This window comes from Moschus berezovskii, chromosome 16 (assembly GCF_049115385.1).
Source record: "Moschus berezovskii isolate FMDL1 chromosome 16, NW_MosBer_1.0, whole genome shotgun sequence".
Lineage (NCBI taxonomy): Eukaryota > Metazoa > Chordata > Mammalia > Artiodactyla > Moschidae > Moschus > Moschus berezovskii.
The window spans coordinates 83,989,786-84,008,531 of NC_142475.1; the positions used below are offsets into that span (position 1 = coordinate 83,989,786).

The window sequence follows — 18,746 nt, forward strand, 5'->3', positions numbered from 1 at the left end:
TATTTATCTTCTCAAAGAACCAGCTTTTGGCTTTGTTGATTTTTGCTACGGTCTCTTTTGTTTCTTTTGCATTTATCTCTGCCCTAATTTTTATGATTTCTTTCCTTCTGCTAACCCTGGGGTTCTGCATTTCTTCCTTTTCTAGTTGCTTTAGATGTAGAGTTAGGTTATTTAGTTGACTTTTTTCTTGTTTCTAGAGGTGTGCCTGTATTGCTATGAACTTGCCCCTTAGCACTGCTTTTACAGTGTCCCAGAGGTTTTGGGTTGTTGTGTTTTCATTTTCATTCATTTCTATGCATGTTTTGATTTCTCTTTTGATTTCTTCTATGATTTGTTCATTATTCAGCAGCGTGTTGTTCAGCCTCCATATGTTGGCATTTTTAATAGTTTTTCTCCAGTAATTGAGATCTAATCTTAATGCATTGTGGTCAGAAAAGATGCTTGGAATGATTTCAATTTTTTTGAATTTACCAAGACTAGATTTATGGCCCAGGATGTGATCTATCCTGGAAAAGGTTCCGTGCGCGCTTGAGAAAAAGGTGAAATTCATTGTTTTGGTGTGAAATGTCCTATAGATATCTATTAGGTCTAACTGGTCTATTGTATCATTTAAAGTTTGTGTTTCCTTGTTAATTTTCTGTTTAGTTGATCTATCCATAGATGTAAGTGGGGTATTAAAGTCTCCCACTATTATTGTGTTATTGTTAATTTCCCCTTTCATAATTGTTAGTAATTGTTTTACATATTGCGGTGCTCCTATGTTGGGTGCATAAATATTTATAATTGTTATATCTTCTTCTTGGATTGATCCTTTGATCATTATGTAGTTTCCTTCTTTGTCTCTTTTCACAGCCTTTGTTTTAAAATCTATTTTATCTGATATGAGTATTGCTACTCCTGCTTTCTTTTGGTCTCTATTTGCATGGAATATCTTTTTCCAGCCCTTCACTTTCAGTCTGTATGTGTCCCTCGATTTGAGGTGGGTCTCTTGCAGACAACATATATGGGGGTCTTGTTTTTGTATCCATTCAGCCAGCCTTTGTCTTTTGGTTGGGGCATTCAACCCATTTACGTTTAAGGTGATTATTGATAAGTATGATCCCGTTGCCATTTCATTATTGTTTTGGGTTCAAGTTTATATACCCTTTCTGTGTTTCCAGTCTAGAGAAGATCCTTTAGTATTTGTTGGAGAGCTGGTTTGGTGATGCTGAATTCTCTCAGCTTTTGCTTGTCTGTAAAGCTTTTGATTGCTCCTTCATATTTGAATGAGATCCTTGCTGGGTATAGTAATCTGGGCTGTAGGTTATTTTCTTTCATCACTTTAAGTATGTCTTGCCGTTCCCTCCTGGCCTGTAGAGTTTCTGCTGAAAGATCAGCTGTTATCCTTATGGGGATCCCCTTGTGTGTTATTTGTTGTTTTTCCCTTGCTGCTTTTAATATTTTTTCTTTGGTTTGATCTTTGCTAATTTGATTAATTTGTGCCTTGGGGTATTTCGCCTTGGGTTTATCCTGTTGGGGACTCTCTGTGTTTCTTGGACTTGGGTGATTATTTCCTTCCCCATTTTAGGGAAACTTTCAACTATTATCTCCTCGAGTATTCTCTCATGGTCTTTCTTTTTGTCTTCTTTTTCTGGGACTCCTATGATTCGAATGTTGGGGCGTTTAATATTGTCCCAGAGGTCTCTAATATTGTCCTCATTTCTTTTAATTCTTTTTTCTTTTTCTGACTCTGTTTCATTTATTTCTACAATTCTATCTTCTAGCTCACTTATCCTGTCTTCTGCCTCCGTTATTCTACTCTTTTTGCCCTCGAGAGTGTTTCTGATCTCGTCTATTGTATTATTCATTGTATATTGACTCTTTTTTATTTCCTCTAATTCCTTATTGAACATTTCTTCCATCTTCTCCATCCTTTTCTCCAGTTTATTTATCTGTAACTCCATTTTGCTTTCCAGATTTTGAATCATTTTCACAATTAAAATTCAAAATTCTTTATCGGGTAGGTTCCCTATATCTTCCTCTTTTGTTTGTGTTGGTGGGCATTTATCCTGTTCCTTTACTTGTTGGGTATTTCTCTGCCTCTTCATCTTGCTTATATTGCTGTGTTCGGGTGGCCTTTCTGTCTTCTGACAGTCTGTGGAGTTCTCTTTTTTATGTAGTTACCTCGTCATGTGTGGAGTTGGATAGGTGACTTGTCAAGCTTCCCTGGTTCGGGAAGCTTGAGTAGCTGTTCTGGTGGGTGGAACTGGATTTCTTCTCTCTGGAGTGCAATGAAGTGTCCAGTACTGAGTTTGAGATGTCCGTGGGTTTGGGTGGCTTTGGGCAGCCTGTATATTGAAGTTCAGTGCTATTCTCCTGTGTTGCTGGATAGCTTGCGTAGTATGTCTTTCACTGAAACTTGTTGACCCTTGGGTGGAGGCCTTTGATGAGTACCTATCAATTAATATTCTCTGGAACCAGAGATCTCTGGTGTTCTCAGGATTTGGCCTTAAGCCTCTGCCTCTGGTTTTCAGTCTTGCAGGAGGCTCAAGGCTTCTCCCTCTTCTGTTTTCTGGTTTCCTCAGTGTCTAATTCCCGTCCTGACACCAGGATGCGGTGGTGGACACTTTTTTTTTTTTCCCCAGGCTCTCCTATTCAGTCCTGCTGTAGGGAGGGAGGAACAGCTAACAAATATCCCTGGTGTCTGTGGGGAGTGCTCACTTTGTCTCGGCTACACTGGGAATGCTCCCGCTCGAGGCATGTGTGCTTTCCCTGTTTATGCTGCTTAGGCTTTAGTTTGCTCTGCTGCAAGCTGCCCGCAGCTGGCGCTGGGTTGCATGCACTTCCCAGGTCTGAGCAGCTCAGGTTCAGGTCCTCGGGTACTCGACAAAGACGCAGACTTGGCTGGGCCTGCGTTTTGTGCCTTCCCCGGTCCTAGCAGCTCAGGTGACCAAGTGTTTGGCGAGCGCAGTTGCTGCGACTTATCGCCTTCCCGGTCCCTGCCGCTCGGTTTACTGGGGGTACAACCGGCACAGTTTCTCAGGCGGATATCAACCTGCCTGAACCCAAGAAGTCCTGGCCAGCAAGGAAGCCTGCCTGCAGCTTGGCAGGGGAAGCCTCTCTGGGGCTGCGGCTGCCCCCGCCCTGGCGCTTGCTGCCCTCCCTGCCCGCGTCGGCGGGGGCTGGGGGTTGGGGCGTCCAAGCCCGGTTCTCCCTCTAAGTGCAGCCACCGGTCCTCCCTCCAAGTGCAGCCGTCAGTTCTCCCTCCAAGCGCACAGCCGTTCTCCCTCTAAGCGCAGCTGCCGGCTCTCCCTCCAAGCGCGGTCGCCGGCTCTCCCTCTAAGCGCTGCTGCCTGCGCCTCCCTGCCCAGCCCTCGCATGCTAGTGAGGGGCGTGGGCGTCTGCGCCGCTTCTCCGCTGAGAGTTTCCTCTGGGCACTTAGTCTGTGAGTTTTAATTATTTATGTCTTTTGTCTCCCAGTTATGTGGCCCTCTGAGGTTCCACTCGCTAGTGTTTCCAGGTGTTTGGATACTTCTCTCTCTCTCTCTTTTTTTTTTTTTTAAGCCTCACTTCCCGGGAGGGAGCTCTGTCCCTCCCTCTTTTGTCTCTCATTTTATCTTTTTATCTATTTCCTACCTCCTTTCGACGACTATGGGCTGCTTTTCTGAGTGCCTGATGTCCTCTGCCGGTATTCAGAAGTTTTTTTGTGGGATTTACTCAGCGTTCAAATGTTCTTTTGTTGATTTTGTTGGGGGGAAAGTGGCCACCCTGTCCTATTCCTCAGCCATCTTCCCGTGCTCCCCTCTTGAATTTAAATGTCAATGTAAGAGCCAGAGCAATCATACTATTAAAGAATAAGTTGGGATATATTATTTTATTCAATAATCCTACAAGTCTCATCTCACTAAGAGTAAAAATGAAAATCTTCATAAGATCCCATTAGTCCGTAACAACCTTGCGTCCACTCCTAATCTCCATGAACTGATTCCTTACTACTGAATCAATTATACCCACTTTGATTTAACAACGTGACATCCTAACTCTTCTGTATGTACTAATCCTGATACTACCTGGAATTCTTCCATTTTTGCTTCATTCAGAAATTCTTGTTCATAGACAACTGCATGTTTTCTTTTTTTCTTATTCTATTGAATAAAATCATCCTTGCCAATTTAAAATTGTACCTGTTCTCTATTCCGTTTCATGTTTGTTTCCCATACCAAGTATCTACATCTGACCATTAATAATATTTTGTTAGTGCATTTTTGCATTTTTTTTCTTGTCTGCTCTTCCTCCCTCCACACATACACTATCATATAAACTTAATGAGTTCAGGATTCTTGCTTACTTTGCTCAACATTGTATCCACAGCATTAGATCTATGCCTCAAAATGTATCTGAAAGTTGCGATTTACAGAAGGTTGCAGAGCAGAAAGAGTAAATAGTGGGTCATGGTCACTCCACTAGTTAAAGAACAAGCTCACGCTTGAACCCAGATACCCTAACTCTAGTGTTCATATGCTTTATCACTACTCTTTGATTGGATATTAAAAAAAAATTGTACTACAATTATCAGAGTTGAAAAAGGAGAATTCATAGCTATATTAAAGAAAGCATTGAAGAAAATACCAGGGGCTGTTGAAAGGTGTATGTTGCTGGCAGACATTCTCTGAAAATGCTGATTGAAGACAGCGTGGTTTTGGCATTACTAGCTAGGTCTTTGCAAACATACTGTCACAGTCCTATTCACAGAAGGAAAAAATTTTTAAAATAACAGTTTATTCCTCAAAAGTATTATTCTAAGAAATTATCTGTAATAGTCAGGGAACAGGATATGTTGCTGTAAGAGTGGGATTCAGAAACAGAGTGACTCAACAAAGAAAACGATATCCTTGGTTGCAAACTCCTAGATGCTAACTGGATAGGGTGCATGGATGACTCTTTTTCACAGAATATCCTGGAAATTACATTTCTTTTATGTTTTTGATTGGTTAGCTCCCAATTGTCGTCCTCTTCTGCACTGTTGAAAGTATCAATTATATTTTTTAAGTATTGGTAGAATTTACCAGTAAAACCATCTGCGCCTGGGCCTACTCTTCAGTATCTATCCAAGTTAAATGAAAGCATGAATCCACTTAAGCAAATGTGTGAAAATGTTCATAAGCAGTATGAATGACAGTTATAGAAGAGAAACAACTGAAACCGCCATCAGATGATATATGAATAAATAAAATGTGATCCACTCAGGCAATGGAGTATAGTTCAGTTCAGTTCGGTCACTCAGTCATGTTCGACTCTTTGCGACCCCATGAATCACAGCATGCCAGGCTTCCCTGTCCATCACCAACTCCCGGAGTTCACTCAAACTCATGTCCATCTAGTTGGTGATGCCATTCAGCCATCTCATTCTCTGTCGTCCCCTTCTCCTCCTGCCCCCAATCCCTCCCAGCATCAGAGTCTTTTCCAGTGAGTCAACTCTTTGCAGGAGGAGGCCAAAGTATTGCAGTTACAGCTTTAGCACCAGTCCTTCCAATGAACACCCAGGATTGATCTCCTTTAGAATGGACTGGTTGGATCTCCTTGCAGTCCAAGGGACTCTCAAGAGTCTTCTCCAACAGCACAATTCAAAAGCATCAATTCTTCGGCGATCAGCTTTCTTCACAGTCCAACGCTCACATCCATACATGACCACGGGAAAAACCATAGCCTTGACTAGATGGACCTTGGTTTGCAAAGTAATGTCTCTGCTTTTTAATATGCTATCTAGGTTGGTCATAACTTTCCTTCCAAGGAGTAAGCATCTTTTAATTTCATGGCTGCAATCAGCATCCACAGTGATTTTGGAGCCCCCAAAATAAAGTCTGACACTGTTTCCACTGTTTCCCCATCTATTTCCCATGCAGTGATGGGACCAGATGCCATGATCTTTGTTTTCTGAGTTCAATGCTAGTTGAGCTTTAAGCCAACTTTTTCACTCTCCTCTTTCACTTTCATCAAGACTTTTGAGTTCCTCTTCACTTTCTGCCATAAGGGTGTTGTCATCTGCATATCTGAGGTTATTAATATTTCTCCTGGCAATCTTGATTCCAGCTTGTGCATCTTCCAGCCCAGCATTCCTCATGATGTACTCTGCATATAAGTTAAATAAGCAGGGTGACAATATACAGCCTTGACGTACTCCTTTTCCTATTTGGAACCAGTCTCTTGTTCCATGTCCAGTTCTAACTGTTGCTTCCTGACCTGCATATAGATTTCTCAAGAGGCAGGTCATGTGGTCTGGTATTCCCATCTCTTTCAGAATGTTCCACAGTTTATTGTGATCCACACAGTCAAAGGCTTTGGCATAGTCAATGAAACAGAAATAGATGTTTTCCTGGAACTCTCTTGCTTTTTCCATGATCCAGCAGATGTTGGCAATTTGATCTCTGGTGCCTCTGCCTTTTCTAAAACCTGCTTGAACATCTGGGAGTTCACGGTTCACATATTGCTGAAGCCTGGCTTGGAGAATTTTGAGCATGACTTTAGTAGCGTGTGATATGAGTGCAATTGTGCGGTAGTTAGAGCATTCTTTGGCATTGCCTTTCTTTGGGATTGGAACGAAAACTGACCTTTTCCAGTCCTGTGGCCCCTGCTGAGTTTTCCAAATTTGCTGGCATATTGAGTGCAGCAATTTCACAGCATCATCTTTCAGGATTTGAAATAGCTCAATTGGAATTCCATCACCTCCACTAGCTTTGTTCGTAGTGATGCTTCCTAATGCCCACTTGACTTCACATTCCAAGATGTCTGTCTCTAGGTGAGTGATCACACCATCATGATTATCTGGCTCGTGAAGCTCTTTTTTGTATAGTTTTTCTGTGTATTCTTGCCACCTCTTAGTATATTCTGCTTCTGTTAGGTCCATACCATTTGTATGGCAATAAAAAATGGTGAAATATATGTTACAACATGTGTGAACTTTGAAAACTTTACAGAAACAAGTTAGTCATAAAACACAACATACTATATGATGCAATTCACATGGAATATCCAGAATAGGCAAACTTATGGACAGGAAGTGGATAGTCGTTCCTTGGTTGAGCAGTGAGACAATGAAGAATAGCTGTTATCTGCAGTGAGGTTTCTTTTAGGAATGATGAACATACATAACCCAAACATATTATACATCATGAGTTATACATTTGGAATGTTATATAATATAGGTGAAATTTATGGTATTCAAATTATTTAAGAAAATGCTTACCTTTGCATATTATATCTCTAAATATTATTTACATTAGATAAGGGAAAAGAGGTCACAGAAAAATTATTCAGAGGTGAATACATCCCATCAAAATATAGTCAGTGATGAACACTGGGGTAAATGTATGTGTCTTTTTCAATTAAGGTTTTCTCAGGATGTATATATATGGAATCTAGAAAGACGGCAATGATGAACCTATCAGTAGGGCAGCAATGGACAGGCAGACACAGGGAACAGACTTGTGGGCACAGCAGGGGACAAATTGAGAGAGCAGCATGGAAACATATGCATCAGCATATGGAAAATTAGATAGCCAGTGGGAATTCGCTATATGACACAGGGAGCTCAAGTCTTGTACTCTGTGACAACCTCGAGGGGTGGGAAGGGGTGGGAGGTGGGAAGAAGGTTTAGGAGGGAGAGGACAAATGTCTACCTGTGGTTGATTCCTGTTTATGTATGACAGTGTAATTTGTAAAGCAATTATCCTCTAATTGTAAATAAACAAATTAAAAAGAATACAGTGAGGAAAATAGTAGGACAACATAGATCAAGAACTCAGAATATGCATATATTTTGATCCTCTAAAGATGAAAACCAAGTCCAAGAAATAGAAAAGATATCATAAGCTATAATCAAGGTTTATCTTTTCCAAAAAGAAAAAAAAAAGATTAAAAATTACGTATTGACAGGATGCTCGTGGCTGTTGCACTGGGATGAACCAGAGGGATGGTATGAGGAGGGAGGTGGGAGTGGGGTTCAAGATGGGGAACACATGTACACCCGGGTTGGATTCATGTCAATGTATGGCAAAACCAATACAATACTGTAAAGTAATTAGCCTCCAATTAAAATAAATAAATTAAAAAAATTATGTATTGAATGTGTCATGAGTGAGTCAACAAAAAATAACCAGTATTAAAGTATTTATTAAAGGTGAAAGTGAAAGTCACTTAGTTGTGTCTGACTCTGCGACCCCATGGGCTAACATGCCAAACTCCTCTGTCCATGGAATTCTCCACGCCAGAATATGGAGTGGGTAGCATTTCCCTTCTCCAGGGGATCTTCCAAATCCAGGGATTGAACCCAGGTCTTCTGCACTGAAGCCAGATTCTTTACCATCTGAGCCACCAGGGAAGCCCAAAAAGACTGGATTGGCTAGCCTATCCCTTCTCCAGAGGATCTTCCCAACCCAGGAATCAAACAGGGGTCTCCTACATTGCAGGAGGATTCTTTACCAGCTGAGCTACAAGAGGATGTCTTTATATTTGAAAGTTAAAATTTCTTCAAGCAATTTAAAGAAAAAATTTTCTTTAAAATTTATGCTTAAAATTGTCTCATCTAGACATAAAATGTGAATTTTGTTTCACACTTGCTTTAACAGCACTAATTTTTGAAGAGTAGATTTGCCAGTCCAAGGTTTATCAAAGATATAATAAATACAGAAGTACGTCTTTTTTACAAACTAACAAATTATCTCCTGAAATTCTGGAGTATGAACAGACATGCCACTTTTAAATCTACAGGAAAATTGGTTTTACTTATTCTGTGTTAATTACAGAGTAACAAGAATATTTTAATTTGTTTTCAGTCTCTATGAAGAAAAAGTAATTGGGACATTTTAATCAAAATTTTACATTAGTTGTGATTATTTCATATTGTTCTTTGAATTTTGCTATATTGACGTTTTTTTTCCAACATACATATTTACTATTATAATGCAAGTGTGCCAAGTCGCTTCTATCATGTCCAACTCTTTGGGACACTATGGACTGTAGCCTACCAGGCTCCTCTGTCATGGGATTCTTCAGGCAAGAATAATGGAGTGGGCTGCCATTTCCTCCTGCAGGGGATCTTCCCAGCCCTGGGATTGAACTCCTGCCTCTTATGTTTCCTGCATTGGCAGGAGGGTTCTTTACCACTAGTGTCATCTGGGAAGTCCACTCCTGTAATATCGTCACACATTTAAATATAAAAGTTTCATTGTAAAAAATGCATCATTCCATCCCTGATCGTTTCAGTCACAGAATAAGGAAATATTTCTCTGAAAATAGTTTCTCTACCACAACAGACATAGATTTAGAGCATCACGTAGGGAGGCCAAAGCATTAGGCTCTTCATTGTGTGGCTTCTAAGGGGAAAAAATTGTTTCTCAAAACAGCATAGCAGCATTTAGTACTTGAACATCTGTCCTTGGAGACATGCCAAGTAATCTTCCTTGGAAACTGGTCCACAGAGATGACCAAAGTTTGCGTTAACATCAGTTCCCAGAATATGAGGTACCCTGGAGTTATCAGGATGAGAGGCAAGAGATATGGTGCTCCACTTACATTTATGCACACAGTTGGTCCCTGATGCTCATTTTAGAGATGACTTCCTGGCAAATTTTACATATGATCGGGAGCTGAACAAAACTTCTTTTGATTTATTTTTGCCTCAGAATAAAACAAAATGAATGCACTAAAATTTTAAAAGAACTGATCATAAAGAAAACAAACCTTGTATCATAGAAATTTTCAACTGAAATGGTCTTCATGTGCTATTTGTGAGCAAAATTCAATGTTTTGCTCCTCGAATACTCCTAGGGAGAAAATATTGGAAGAAAGTGTTTTTTCACCAACTTTCATAAACTGTGCCAGTAAGTATCATTCTTAAATTTGGAAAGTTTTAGATAGTATCCAATAAAGTGGGAACTTTATCAGCAGAAAATGCATGTAGATACCTTTTAGAACTTATTAAGAAGTGTCAGGATTTGTGGAAGGAGAAGTAGAAAGTTGATATAATAAGGGTCTACAGCAACAGCACAAGCCATTAGCATTTTTTAGAAATATAATTTTGGAAGAAATTTGATTTTCAGTGGCCAAGTTAGAAAAATAACATATTTTTGGAAATTAATATTAACATGTGGTCTATCATTTTAATATACCTCATGAAATTAAAAGACGCTTGCTCCTTGGAAGGAAAGTTATGAGCAACCTGGATAGTATATTAAAAAGCAGAGACATTACTTTGCCAACCAAGGTCCGTCTAGTCAAGGCAATGGTTTTTCCCGTGGTCATGTATGGATGTGAGAGTTGGACTGTGAAGAAGGCTGATCGCCGAAGAATCTATGCTTTTGAACTGTGGTGTTGGATAAGACTCTTGAGAGTCCCTTATACTGCAAGGAGATCCAACCAGTCCATTCTAAGGGAGATCAATCCTGGATGTTCATTGGAGGGACTGATGCTAAAGCTGAAACTGCAATACTTTGGCCACCTCATGTGATGAGTTGACTCACTGGAAAAGACTCTGATGCTGGGAAGGTTGGGGGCTGGAGGAGAAGGGGACGACGGAGAATGAGATGGCTGGATGGCATCACCGACTCTGTGGACATGAGTTTGAGTGTACTCCGGGAGTTGGTGATGGACAGGGAGGCCTGGCGTGCTGTGATTCATGGGGTCACGGAGAGTCGGACACGACTGAGCGACTGAACTGAACTGAACTGAACTGATTAAAGTCCACTAAGTGGCTGTGGTTTTCCCGTGGTCATGTATGGATGTGAGAGTTGGACTGTGAAGAAAGCTGATCACCGAAGAATTGATGCTTTTGAACTGTGGTGCTGGAGAAGACTCTTGAGAGTCCCTTGGACTGCAAGGAGATCCAACCAGTCCATTCTAGAGGAGATCAATCCTGGGTGTTCATTTGAAGGACTGATGCTAAAGCTGAAACTCCAATACTTTGGCCACCTCATGTGAAGAGTTGACTCACTGGAAAAGACTCTGATGCTGGGAAGGATTGGGGGCGGGAGGAGAAGGGGATGACAGAGAATGAGATGGATGGATGGCATCACCAACTCGATGGACATGAGTTTGAGTGAACTCCGGGAGTTGGTGCTGGACAGGGAGGCCTGGCGTGCTGTGATTCATGGGGTCACAAAGAGTTGGACACAACTGAGCGACTGAACTGAACTGAACTGAACTGAAGTTTGGATACTTGTCATTAACATTAAATAGCATTTTAAATGAAAGAACAGAACATGATACATTAAAACTATTCTTTTATCAATCTTTATTATATAGCTTGCATTTTCCCCTTAGTTTTGTTGAAACTAATTATAAATAGGAAAGTAGTATTATGGTGTTGTGTAGTAGTAAAGAATCTGCCTGCAATGCAGGAGACCTGGGTTTGATCTCTGGGTGGGGAGGATGTCCTGGAGGAGGAAATGTCAACTCACTCTAGTATTCTTGCCTGGAAAATTCCATGGACAGAGGAACCTGGAGGGCTACAGTACATGGGGTTTTGCAAAGAGTTGGACACGACTGAACATACACACACATAATATTATGGACATGCTCTCTGCAGTCAATCTATCAAGGTGGAATTGCAGATCCAATATTTAGTAGTTCTAAATCTGGATAAGTTAACTAAATTCTCTGTGCCCTTTGTCTCCCTGGAAAAAAATGGCTAAAATAGTACTAATTACGTTATAATAATCTCATGAAATGCATTAAGTAAATGCATTAACAGGAGCATTTAGGGCTATGTCAGGCTTATTCTAATTGTTCAGTTTATTAGTTTTTGTTATAATATATCCAAATGTCAACATCCAAATGGAAATCAAAATAAGTTTTTATTTCTCTGCATACCCTATACACATCTCCTTATCATCACTTTGTGGAAACACTAAATTAATATAAATAATTGATGTGATTCATACATATACAAAATACATTTTTTTAAATTGTTGAAGTAATTGCTGTTGAATATCAATTTTGATTTCTCAACAGTTTGGAGCATTTGAACACTATGGGCAGAAGAAATATCACACACGTGTCTGACTTCATCCTCATGGGACTGACAGACTCTGAAGTGATCCGGCTGGTCCTCTTCACCCTCTTCCTCCTGATGTACCTGATCACTGTGCTGGGCAATGCAGGAATGATGCTGATAATCTGCCTCGATCTCCAGCTTCACACCCCCATGTATTTTTTCCTCAGTCACCTATCATTTCTTGACCTCAGTTATTCAAGTGTCATCACCCCTAAAACCTTAGACAACTTACTGACTTCCATCAAAACTATTTCATACCTGAACTGCTTCACTCAGATATATTTCTTTGTCTTCTTGGGTGCCACTGAATATCTCCTTCTCTCCTCCATGGCCTATTATCACTATGTAGCCATCTGCAACCCTCTGCATTACCCGACTGTTACACCAGACCCTGCTGCTCCCTAGTATTTGGATGTTATTTGATTGGCTTTATGGACTCTTTTGTTAATGGACTATGCATCAGCAGATCGCATATAATTTGCATATAATTATGCATCTGCAGATCCAATATAATCTTTCATTTTTTCTGTGATCTATCCTCAATCTTAGCCTTGCCCTGCACTGACACATAGAAAGAAATCATCATATCCACTTTTGCTGGCTCCAGTCTAGTGCTGTCTCTTATTACAATAGCAGTGTCAAAGAATGTTCAAACTACCACACAATTGCACTCATATCACACGCTAGTAAAGTCATGCTCAAAATTCTCCAAGCCAGGCTTCAGCAATATGTGAACCATGAACTTCCAGATGTTCAAGCTGGTTTTAGAAAAGGCAGAGGAACCAGAGATCAAATTGCCAACATCCGCTGGATCATGGAGAAAGCAAGAGAGTTTCAGAAAAACATCTATTTCTGCTTCATTGACTATGCCAAAGCCTTTGACTGTGTGGACCACAATAAACTGTGGAACATTCTGAAAGAGATGGGAATACCAGACCACCTGACCTGCCTCTTGAGAAACCTGTATGCAGGTCAGGAAGCAACAGTTAGAACTGGATATGGAACAACAGACTGGTTCCAAATAAGAAAAGGAGTACGTCAAGGTTGTATATTGTCACCCTGCTTATTTAACTTATATGCAGATTACATCATGAGGAACGCTGGGCTGGAAGAAGCACAAGGTGGAATCAAGATTGCTGGGAGAAGTATCAATAACCTCAGATATGCAGATGACACTACCCTTATGGCAGAAAGTGAAGAGGAACTCAAAAGCCTCTTGATGAAAGTGAAAGAGGAGCGTGAAAAGGTTGGCTTGAAGCTCAACATTCAGAAAACAAAGATCATGGCATCTGGTCCCATCACTTCATGGGAAATAGATGGGGAAACAGTGGAAACAGTGTCAGACTTTATTTTTTTGGGCTCCAAAATCACTGCTGATGCTGATTGCAGCCATGAAATTAAAAGATGCTTACTTCTTGGAAGGAAAGTTATGACCAACTTAGATAGCATATTAAAAAGCAAGAGACATTACTTTGCCTACGAAGGTCCGTGTAGTCAAGGCTATGGTTTTTCCTGTGGTCATGTATGGATGTGAGAGTTGGACTGTGAAGAAGGCTGCTTTTAAATTGTGGTGTTGGAGAAGACTCTTGAGAGTCCCTTGGACTGCAAGGAGATCCAACCAGTCCATTCTAAAGGAGATCAATCCTGGGTGTTCATTGGAAGGACTGGTGCTAAAGCTGTAACTCCAATACTTTGGCCACCTCATGCGAAGAGCTGACTCACTGGAAAAGACTCTGATGTTGGGAAGGATTGGGGGCAGGAGGAGAAGGGGACAACAGGGAATGAGATGGCTGGATGGCATCACCGACTCGATGGACATGAGTTTGAGTGAACTCCGGGAGTTGATGATGGATAGGGAGGCCTGGCCTGCTGTGATACATGGGGTCGCAAAGAGTTGGACATGACTGAGCGACTGAACTGAACTGAACTGAACTGAATTGATGTGTTCATCCTGTCTACTATCCTGAAAATTATTTCCACTTCAAGTAAGCAAAAAGCCTTCTCTACATCTGCATCACATCTTCTGGGGGTCACCATCTTTTATGGCAGTATGATTTTTACTTACTCCAGTTCAGTTCAGTTCAGTTCAGTCGCTCAGTCATGTCCGACTCTTTGCGACCCCATGGACTGTATAGTCCATGGAATTCTCCAGGCCAGAGTACTGGAGTGGGTAGCCTTTCCCTTCTCCAGGGGATCTTCCCAACCTAGGGATCAAACCCAGGTCTCCCACATTTCAGGAAGATTCTTTACCAGGTAAGCCACAAGGGAAATCCAAGAATACTGGAAAGGGTAGCCTGTCCCTTCCCCAAGGGATCGTCAGACCTAGGAATCAAGCCGGAGTCTCCTGCATTTCAGGTGGATTCTTTACCAGCTGAGCTAGGAGGAAAGCCCAGACAAAGGGCTCTGAACAATTAAAATAACACTGAAGGCAAATGTTCATGCTCACCAGTTTCTTTTTTTTTCTTATCTGTATTTTATCCCCTTGCTTTCTCTTTCCAGAAACAAACTGAACTATTTATTTGCTTTGTTTTGAACCATCCTTTGCTTGATCTAGTATGATCTTGGGGATTTCCTGGAATTGTGGTCATGCTCTGTCATGTTCTTTGCGACCCCATGGACTATAGCCCACCAGGCTCTTCTGTCCACAGAATTTTCCAGGCAAGAATACAGAAATAGGTCATCATTTCCTACTCCAAGGTATATTCCCAACCCAGGGATTGAACTATGCGTCCTCTGCATCACCTGCATTGGCAGCAAAGTTTAACCTTGAGCCATGGGAAACCCTTTTTCTGGAACACGCCTTAAGAAATCCACATTGTAATCTGAAATGTTGAAACATGTTAAATTCATGGTGTATATATGTATATATACATATGTATATATATATATATATAAATATATATATATTTAGGGACAACTGATTTGCACAGTAATAAACTATAATTAATACCTTTTAAACAGTATTATACAAATTTAGAGAATTTTATTATGAAATGAGGCCCATTTTATGGACAATAATAGCAGTTTTAAAACTTGTTTCATGTACTTGTAGGGAGGCAATATAACAGAGTGATTGGTGGCACTTGCTTTGGAGCTGTCCATTGCAGGATTTCAGTTCTAGGTCTGCAGCCCTTGTAAGTCTACAACATTTAAAGGAATCATTGACACTTTTGGACTCAAGCTTCCACAATCTCACCAAGCAGGCAATAATTCCAGATCTATAATGTTATTGTAGGTATTAACATCACATAATTGACGTAAAGCATTTAAGGCCTTACAAAGAAATGCTGACTATTATCATTAGAATACTCACATCCCTGCTTATTTGTAACTTATGTTTTTTATTTTCCTTAAATAATATTATTCTAATTTATAAATTACCTTTCAGTTCAGTACAGTTCAGTAGCTTAGTCGTGTCCAACTCTTTGAGACCCCATGAATCACAGCAGGCCAGGCCTCCCTGTCCATCACCAACTCCCGGAGTTCACTCAAACTCATGTCCATCGAGTCGGTGATGCCATCCAGCCAATTCATTCTCTGTCGTCCCCTTCTCCTCCTGCCCCCAATCCTTCCCAGCATCGGAGTCTTTTCCAGTGAGTCAACTCTTCGCAGGAGGTGGCCAAAGTATTGGAGTTTCAGCTTTAGCACCAGTCCTTCCAATGAACACCCAGGATTGATCTCCTTTAGAATGGACTGGTTGGATCTCCTTGCAGTCCAAGGGACTCTCAAGAGTCTTCTCCAGCACCACAGTTCAAAAGCATCAATTCTTCGGCGATCAGCTTTCTTCACAGTCCAACTCTCACATCCATACATGACCACGGGAAAAACCATAGCCTTGACTAGACAGACCTTGATTGGCAAAGTAATGTCTCTGCTTTTTAACATGCTATCTAGGTTGGTCATAACTTTCCTTCCAAGGAGTAAGTATCTTTTAATTTCATGGCTGCAATCAGCATCCACAGTGATTTTGGAGCCCCCCAAAATAAAGTCTGACACTGTTTCCACTGTTTCCCCATTTCCCATGAAGTGATGGGACCAGATGCCATGATCTTTGTTTTCTGAATGTTGAGCTTCAAGCCAACCTTTTCACTCTCCTCTTTCACTTTCATCAAGAGGCTTTTGAGTTCCTCTTCACTTTCTGCCATAAGGGTAGTGTCATCTGCATATCTGAGGTTATTGATATTTCTCCTGGCAATCTTGATTCCAGCTTATGCAGCTTCCAGCCCAGCGTTCCTCATGATGTACTCTGCATATAAGTTAAATAAGCAGGGTGACAATATACAGCCTTGATGTACTCCTTTTCCTATTTGGAACCAGTCTGTTGTTCCATGTCCAGTTCTAAGTGTTGCTTCCTGACCTGCATACAGGTTTCTCAAGAGGCAGGTCAGGTGGTCTGGTATTCCCATCTCTTTCAGAATGTTCCACAGTTTATTGTGATCCACACAGTCAAAGGCGTTGGCATAGTCAATGAAGCAGAAATTGATGTTTTTCTGGAACTCTCTTGTTTTCTCCATGATCCAGCAGATGTTGGCAATTTGATCTCTGGTTCCTCTGCCTTTTCTAAAACCAGCTTGAACATCTGGAAGTTCATGGTTCACATATTGCTGAAGCCTTGCTTGGAGAATTTTGAGCATGACTTTACTAGCGTGTGATATGAATGTAATTGTGCGGTAGTTTGAGCATTCTTTGGCATTGCCTTTCTTTAGCCATCATGGTCAACAAAAGAGTCCGAAATGCAATACTTGCATGCAATCTTAAAAACGACAGAATGATTCTGTTTGTTTCCAAGGCAAACCATTCAATATTACAGTAACCCAAGTCTATGCCGCAACCAGTAATGCTGAAGAAGTTGAAGTTGAACGGTTCTATGAAGACCTACAATACCTTTTAGAACTAACACCTGGGACCGGAATGCAAAAGTAGGAAGTCAAGAAACACCTGGAGTAACAGGCAAATTTGGCCTTGGAGCACAAAATGAAGCAGGGCAAAGGCTAATAGAGTTTTGCCAAGAGAATGCACTGGTCATAGCAAACACCCTCTTCCAACAACACAAGAGAAGACTCTACACATGGACATCACCAGATGGTCAACACAGAAATCAGATTGATTATATTCTTTGCAGCCAAAGATGGAGAAGCTCTATACAGTCAGCAAAAACAAGACCAGGAGCTGACTGTGGCTCAGATCATGAACTCCTTATTGCCAAATTCAGACTAATTTAGGGCAAACCACTAGACCATTCAGATATGACCTAAATCAAATCCCTAATGATTATACAGTGGAAGTGAAAAATAGATTTAAGGGACTAGATCTGATCGATAAATTGCCTGATGAACTCTGGATGGAGGTTCGTGACATTGTACAGGAGACAGGGATCAAGACCATCTTCATGGAAAAGAAATGCAAAAAAGCAAAATTACCTTTAGTTTATTTTAAAAAACAGATACACAAACAGCTAAGTAAATACTCAACACTTCAAAATTTCTATTTAAAGTGGTACACATTAATAATGTAGAAAACTTGGAAAATATTGAAAAAATTTAAAAATTACAAGTTTTCTAAAAGTTATTAGCAACTTTATGTGTGTTCTTCTGGACATTCCTGTTGGCTCAGTGGAAAAGAATCCACCGATCAATACAGGAGACACAAGTTCCATCTCTGATTCGGGAAGATCCCCCAGAGAAGGAAATGGTAACCCACTCCAGTATTCTTGCCTGGGAACCCCCATGTATAGAGGAGCCTGGCGGGCTACAGTACACGGATTTACAAAGAGTTGGACACCATTTAGCGACTAAACAACAACAACATATACTACAGATTGATAGTTATGTATGTACATGTATTCAGTTCAGTTCAGCTCAGTCGCTCAGTCATGTCTGACTCTTTGTTATCCCATGAACTGCAGCATGCCAGGCCTCCCTGTCCATCACCAACTCCTGAAGTTTACCCAATCTCATGTCCATTGAGTCGGTGATGCCATCCAACCATCTCATTCTCTGTCGTCCCCTTCTCCTCCTGCCCTCAATCTTTCCCAGCATCAGGGTCTTTTCAAATGAGCCAGCTCTTCGCATCAGGTGGCCACAGTATTGGAGTTTCAGCTTCAACATCAGTCCTTCCAATGAACACCCAGGACTAATCTCCTTTAGGATGAACTTGTTGGATCTTCTTGCAGTCCAAGGGACTCTCAAGAATCTTCTCCAACACTGCATTATATATAGTCATATTTCTCTCACTTCCTATGAACTCTTCAGCAGCTTTCTTTGTATTCTTACAAGTTTACTATTAATTATTCCTTTGTCACTGAAATCTAGGGTAAATGTGTTCTTGGTAAATGGAAAAATCCAGACTCTCATTTTGCAATGTTTTGGACATGAAATGTTTGCAGATTGATCAAGTTAAAAATCTGTATGCAGTGATATTTCTTCAGTAGCTATCTGAAAACATTTTAAACCCATAACTTTGTGTGATGTGTCAAAAAAACTTCAGAAAACTTTTTTTTGCTGAAATTAGGTGTATTTTACAATAGCATTGCCTTTCTCCTGATTTATATTCATTTGTTATGATTAGTAAACCTAAATTCTTGAATTAAAAGTTTCACTCTGTTAATGGACATATGGCTTGTTTCTACGTTCTGGCCTTTGTAAATAGTGTTGCAAGGACCATTTGCATGCGTATATTTTTTGAACTATAGTTTTTTCCAGATATTTGCCTAGGAGTG

General features: G+C 40.6%; 1 pseudogene; it reads left to right on the top strand.

Moving 5' to 3' along the window:
- The first annotated feature begins 12,004 nt into the window (after positions 1 to 12,004).
- LOC129560038 (olfactory receptor 8H3-like) lies at positions 12,005 to 14,538 on the top strand (annotated as a pseudogene).
- The last annotated feature ends 4,208 nt before the right edge of the window (positions 14,539 to 18,746 follow it).